Consider the following 8,149-nt stretch of genomic DNA (forward strand, 5'->3'; position numbering starts at 1 on the left):
CTGGGCCAATATATAAGTCTTTATCTGCATATCAAACTTTGCACAAAATCCAAAAATCAAAGCTGTAGCTCTATTCACTAGGACAAAATGTATGGCGATAATGGAAAATTCGCTGTGAAAAGTTGTTGTTTTATTTTGCAAAGACAATAACTTCTGAAGTGTAGAGTCATTTTTCTTAAGCTCTGTAATTATCCGCAGACAGACCTATTAAAAGATAGTACGGTAAAAGTTTTACTTGTTAACTGCACTCCTCCTTTATAAGATGTGAGTTTAAGATTGACAGCTCAAATATTTTACGAGTTATGATCCAGACAAAACTAAGCATAAGAAATTACAAAAGGCGATAGTACTAAATTTTAGAAGTGTAAAGTGATCACGCGGCAAATCACGCCTCCACTCCCCTTCCCCCTCTTTTTTATGGGGGCGGGAAACATTCGAATACGCGCTATTATTCATAAATTTCAATGAAGTAGAAAACGAATTCAAGATGTCTACCACGAAAACCTTTAATGCAAAACAAGAATACTGTGAAATATTTTGCATTACGTATACAATGTATTAACACCCCCAAAGAAAAATATATAATTTATTCGGGTAATATAAATTTGACCAAAATTATGTCAATATAACCATATTTGAACTATGCATTAAACAGTACCGTTTTTCAGTATTTATCGTTATTAAAGAATATTCATTCTCCTTTTATTATTAAAATAAAACTCATTAAAATGATTTTTACACCAACATAGACATAGATATATTATCTGCACGCGATAATGAATTCACCAGCCTAATACATGCAAGAATTTAAAATACTATTCTATTTGATTTTATTTTAGTTTTTAGTGAAGGTAAGAGCGAAATATCGATAATTCATACTATACATATAATTGTTCCGGGGTTTGACGGAAATTTCCGACAAGTCGCAATTGTCATTAAATGTGTCTTCTTAGAAAGATTTCAAGTTGATATCTCAAAAAGTTTTAGATAAATTATAACTGGCAGTTATCATACACTGCTCTCCTTCTAAATATGATTTATCCGCTGATGAAATTATTTATAAGTTTATATTTTAAATTCTTTACGGATTAGACTCCTGACGAAATGTAATACGGAAAGACAGTGAGACAGACAGACAGACAGATACAATAATGATTAATTAATACATTCTGGTTAAGATAACTAAAACTTTTTCCCACGAAATTAAATATCAGCTAATTCAAGGTTTTTTATTATTATTTTGCCTTATAATAGTTTTTTTTCTTCCAATTATTCGAACATTCTAAAGGTAGGAAAGAGAATCTTAATGGTTGTTGTGTTTTAATATAATAGTAGATAGATTGGACATGACAATTAATATATCATATCTTATTCTATAATTATATATTCTTATACTGTAAACGAGCCTATATATATTATTAGTTGAATATCTCGGTAGTGCATAGCGTTTCAATAAGGAAGTTAAATATCCATGCACTTTGGAGATATATGACATGTAGATCCGTTTAAACCTTACTACGTTATCTTCCAACTACCGTTCTGGCCTTTCCGTCAGAATCTTCGATAAGGAAATAGAAAAAGCCGAGGACGTTCGATATTCCATAACCTCACATTTAATAGAGCGAAAATATTATTTGTACAGAGCGGATGAGTACTGATATTTTTTCACCCGTCGTTTGTGATATTTGATGTAATTATATGTTAGATGTAAAAGGCTCGTATGGCCTAGGTTGATAGATTAGTTGCTTGAATATAATTATGTTTTTTAAAGTAGAAATGAAGTTTTTACTTCAAGATTAATAGTTATATTCACAATTTTTAGGGGAAACGCTTTCGTGTTTGTTCGAATATCTAATTCTACGAAATTTTGGTTGCGTGGTAGTTTTGCTAGTATTGTTAGCTTTTTAATAATATGAACATGTGCTTGGTTTGTTAAACTGAGTATGTTACATCTTTTGCATTATAATATCGTCAATAAGATTTACATGTGCAAAATATGGGTGGAGCTGTGGAAATTTTGAGTTAGCGCTTTTTATTCTATTTTGTTATCTCAAAAATTTTGATAATTTATATAAATAACTTAATTTTTTTTTTTTATTTGTTAACTTTCATATCTTATTTTTCTTATATATTTATTATCTTTTTATTTAGTTTTATTTATATTATTTTTTTATTTGTAGTTTAGTTTTATAGGATCTCTATAGTCTTTTGCTTTTTTTTTTTTATTTAAATTTCTTTTTTTTTTTTTTTTTTTATTGATTATGTTATTATATTTTTTTATTGGTTGTTCTTTCTGTTTTTGTTTTAATATTATTATTTTTCTAGTATATCTCTTTTTTTTATGTGTATTTTATTGTTTATATATTTATCTATCTTTATATTTCTTGTTTTTTATCTCTATCTAATTTTTATATCTCCACTTTCTGTTTATATTATATTTATATTATTTTAATATCATTATATATATGTCGTTTAGTTATTTATATATTATTAAGATTTATGTTTACATTTTATTCATTTATTTTTCCATTATTAATATCTTTGTGGATATTTATCTCTCATGTTTTTGTCTCTATTGTCTCTCAGTCTCTCTATTCTCCTTTATTAAACTTAATTTTTTCTTTTTCTCTATTTTTTTTTGTTTGGTTTATATATCTTAAATATTCTATATATAAATTTTATTTATTCATTAGTATATTTTTTGTTTTTATATTATCTTTATTATTAATTTTTTGATTTTTTTATTTAGTCCTTTATATTCTTCTTATTTTATTTAATCTAGCTATTATGTATTGTGGCTATAATCTAATGTATGTATATTATTGATGCAATTATCTTTATTAATAATTATTCTTATATATATCATAAATATTTGTTATTCATTCTTCTCTATTTTTTCAGTATTATATATGTATTTTTATATTTTTTAGTTCTTAGATATATATATCTATAATTTATTTTTTTTCTTATTTTTATCTATATGCTTCTCTCTCCTAAATATATTTTTTTTCCTATATTTTCTATATTTCTTATTTTTTATGTATAGGCTATATATCTTATTTAATAATTTTTATCTATCTTCATTTAATGATATCGTTATCTATATTCTATATTTGTTATTCAGTTCTATTCTATATTATGTTCTATTATATTAATTAACAATATTTTTTTTTTTTCTTTATTTTTCTTATTTTTACAGACCCCTATAAATAGGTTTCATATTCAATTTTATTAATTATGATCATATATCTTTGATTATATAGATTATATCTCTCTAATAATCTACTAGACATTATATTTTTTTATCTTTTTCTCATTCTAATAATTTTTTGCTTTTTATGTAAAATATCATTTTAAATTCTTTTTCTATTTTTTATCTCTATAGATCCCTCATATATATTTGGTGCCAATTAAAATAATATTAGCTTTGATATATAATATATATCTACTCTTTTTAGATATCTATACATAACTATATTATTTTTGTTTTTTTATCTCATTTCTTTTATTCTATATTTGGTTCTTTATATATAAATAATGTTATAGGTTTTCTATTTTTTCTTCTCTATATTATCCTCTATAATTATTTTTTTCATAATTCAATTTATTTATATATTATTCTATAACTTCATTTATTATATGATCTTTATCCTCATATATTCTTTTTTATTTTCATTACAATATTTTATCTATATCCTTATCTATTATTATCTTCTTATATATAATATGTAAATTTTTCTTTATTTTTATTTCTTCTTATCCCTATATATAGGTTTGTCCATATTAGTGTTTTATATTTACTGATTATTCTAAATTTCTAGAGTGTGTAACTTTTCTACTAATATTCCTATCTTATAGGTCCTAATTTATATTATATATTTTTTTTTTTTTTTTTTCTTATTTCTATTATAATATATACTATTTATTCTTCATACGTTATCTTACTATATCGCTTCTGTATGCATTCCCCTTACTATATATCTCTATCTTTATCCTTCCGCTTTTTTATCTATATAATTATATATATCTCTAATACTATATAATAATTCAATCTTATTACCGTCAAGTATTTTGAGTTCCAAATCTTTCTTATTAATTATTATAAAGTTTATATACTTTTGTCCTATTATATTTGTTTGTTTTGATCTTCTTCTTCCTTTTTACACTATTATTGATATAATTTTATTATATATCTTTTTTTTTAATTATCACTACTATATATATTTTAACTTTTCATATGGTGTAATATATTCATGTTCATATTTGAATTTATAACATTGCATTTGATCTTTATATTCCTTAAATTAATGAAGTATACGTTTATTATATTATTTTTATCAAAATAGTTTATAAAGAACCTAACATAATACCATTTTAAAGGACAAGCATACTTTAATAATTTCAAAACAAAATATTATAATGTTCCAAGAATGATATATTTTCGGTAAATTATTAGTAATTATGCAATTAAGGTATATAATCCTAACGGGCACTATAAGAAACTGAAAAATTATCCTTATGAAAACGCTGTTTGCATTAATTTTTGATGAAAAACAAAATGTAACATTCAGCTAACAATTCACATAAGCAAAACGATTGCTTCTACTCAAACTTTATGAAATATGTATAAAATTTTAAGAGCCTAATTAAAATAACCCCTAAAATTTACTCAAAAATTGCGTTTTTCAAAGTTTCCCTAAATCTTCTCATATGTATATTAGTTGATCTGGTAAAAATGTTAAATACTTTTAATATCTAGTTTTGAATTTATTTCACTTTGAAATTATCAGGTACCATATTTGTTATAAAATTTAGCACTATTTAGACAAAAAACTATGATAATTAAATAATAAAAATTGAACACTTTTTTTCTACCCAAAAGGGATATGAGAGATACATAAATAACATAAAAAGGAAAGAAAAATGTTTTTAAAAAGTTGGACATTCTGGGGTTTGAACCCACGGTCCTAAATTTCAATGTCATTAACAGAAGCTTATTTGATATCTCTCTATATATCTATAACATGAATACATTAGGATTTCATACCTTAAGCAATACTTAAACATTTAATATACATATGATTACAGTCAATGCTATTGAAGTCTATCTCTATATAAGTCAGTGTTGTTAAAATACAAAAAAAATCCGTAAAGTAATACCAAGCTTATTAAAAATGAAGGCAAAATTCATTATGGACATTAGACAAAATCGAATCATAAGACTCATCAATTCATAATTTGAATTTGACAAATGTTTGTCCAAGTATGTTCAATTAAAAACCTCTTAATTCTTGTCCCAAAATTCTGTGCACAAGTATACACAATGTATGAATTAATACAAGTATACCAATTTTAAGCAAAAACGAAACTAAGAAATTACAAATATTGACCTTCATATGAAGAAATTTAAGCAAGGCATATGTGATTTATTTTTCAAGGACATGTCCTGAATTAGTTTGTAAAGTATGAAGACAACCATTTATATATACAAAAGTAAACTGAAAATATATGTTTCAAATCACACAAATCATAATTTGACCTTCAAGATCAAATACCATTGAGAACATCATAATTATTAGTTACTTGAATGTCTGTAAAAGAGCATTGTTGTGTTCAAAATAAATTTGGGAAAAAACAAATCCCCATTTTATCACAAACTATCTCAAAGTTTAAAGCTTTTTATCTCAGAAATCAAGCAAATTTTTGAAGGTCATGATCATTTTATGACAAATTCAGTTTGGTTTACTTGTACACAGGATTGTTGTGTCCAGTAAAAAAGACAATTCATTAACAAAAATAAAAATTGGCCAATGTTAAATTTTCTTGACATTAATGCAGCCTGACTGTACAGTGTTGCAATAGGTCAAAAAATATTTAATTATTTAAAATGGGTAAGCCATATATAATTATTTCTTAATGGAAAGAACCAAACACATGTTATTTCAGCATATTTATTATACAAATAGAAAACATAAATTGTATTATGTGTAACCATTGATGATTTTGTTATACATTACTTATCACTAAATTTTAGAAAAACCATAAAATCAAACAACTTTTTAATGTAATGGGTATAATTAAATAGCAAAGCATTTCTTACATTAATTATACATACAATGTAGTTTAACTTTTTTAAAAAGTAAATGTAAGTGTGCCTTGATTGTGTTCTTTTGAAAAAGATGTTGTTATTCATAGTGATCTCAACAATGTTAGAACAAGATCTGAAACATTTTAGCGAGCACAGATTAGATTAGAAATTTAATTAGAGAGACCATCAATCCATTCACTTTTACTGACTATGTATTTACAAAGTATTACCAAGATGAAAAAACAAGACTAAATTTCTTTTAACTTCTGATAAAATGATTGCAAAACGTTATTAATTATGAAAGCAGCAATCTGCAAAAAGTATCCATAAAGTAAATAAATTTCATTAATTGCTATAAGAAGCGCATATCACATTTCAATTATCATTTGGACTTTAACAGTCCATCAAACAAACAAAAATGTATTTGTTAATATGATCATTTTATTTATCGTCAAACAGATATACATATATAAAGTTCATTTCTAACATATACATAGAATATGATGCTGTTGTAAACCAAATCATACCATCAATAACAATCTTAAAAATACCAATAAAAAGAATATATATTTTATGAATAACTATGAATGCTTAATACATGGATTGTTGTGACCTGATGAAACAACGTACCGGAATCAATTAAGCAAGATGCATCAAACAAGTACAACACTGCTTCCTTTGAAGCTGCATGCCTCTACATGAGCCAAAATATTTTTAGAAAAAATGTACTAAGAAAATTAAAAACATTTCAAAAGTCAAGTAACAACTACACGTGTCATAAATTACTGATTTTACAGTATTTATCACGTGACTGATGCAATAAGGGTTATTTTTGAATATTTTGACCTCATTGTTTTGTAATTTACATGGATTGTATGTACTGTTTGCAAAGTGAAATTACTTTCTTTGTACACTACCGAATACTTCACAACTACATACATTTCCATCATTTTCATGTATATGCTGCTTTGACATAGTGTTTACTTTCAACTAAATAGTGGTGAATAAAAATAATTGGACAATATTGTTTTCAAGCCAAGCTTAAGACATCATGGACCACAAACACAGTTTATTGACTTCATTTTCTCATTAAGACAAGGGCATTAATTTCATGAAAAGTGGGGAATTCTTTTATCATCATGGTTTTTGTTGAACATTTCTAGTGAAAGAAGACCTTAAGTCGGAAGGTTGTGGTTGTTCGAAGGTGCCTGCATGCGACTTCCTTTCATAAAACTCGAAGGAGCATCCGAGTATAACCACTTCCTTGTTGCCATGCCTAGGGTTCCTTTTCTAAAATAAATTTATTTCATGTATCTACTTTTTTTTCTTATTTTATTTCATTTTCTTTGTGGGGGGAGGGGGGGCACGGGTAGGTTTAATATCTCATCAAACAGTACATGTATAGCTCATAAGGCAACTTTTCAGCTTTACTGGTAGAGAAAGACCACAGATGATTTTCCATGCATTATTTCTGGCACAAGCGTGCACCTAAGTAAAATTACCAACATATCGTAAACCAGCTGGTCGGCTTCCTTGCATGCAAAAACAAAATGAACCTAATGCGTTTAGGGACAAGTAGTTTGAAGTCAATAGCTTTTACCTCAAGGTTACTGACACCTAACCTATTTATTTAAAACAAATATTTTGTTGTTAAGAAAATGCGGACATATAATGGTAAATGGGGCAAACCATGACAAAAAATATGCAAACCTTGCAAAACAGCAAATCACTAATCATAATAATACACACATAAAACCTAATGTGAAGCAATTTCTGTTTGTAAAGATGCTGTCAGTGTCTTGTCTTACTTTGATACAAAGTCAATACAAGTGTTTTAAAGCTGCACGCCTCCAGATGAGCCAAAATATTTTAAAAAAAAACAATCTTAAGAAAAAGAAGTGTACTAAGACTTTAGGAAAAGTAAAAAGATTCAAAAATATATCTACATGTTGTGTGAGATTAGTGACTGATTTTGAAGTATTTCAAATTTGTCACCATTTTCTAATGCCTGACTAACACAGAAAGGGCTTTTTTAAAATTTTACCTCTGTTAATTTATTAT

Source organism: Ruditapes philippinarum, unplaced genomic scaffold (genome assembly GCF_026571515.1).
Source record: "Ruditapes philippinarum isolate M1 unplaced genomic scaffold, ASM2657151v2 ctg8219_1_1_1_1, whole genome shotgun sequence".
Classification (NCBI taxonomy): domain Eukaryota; kingdom Metazoa; phylum Mollusca; class Bivalvia; order Venerida; family Veneridae; genus Ruditapes; species Ruditapes philippinarum.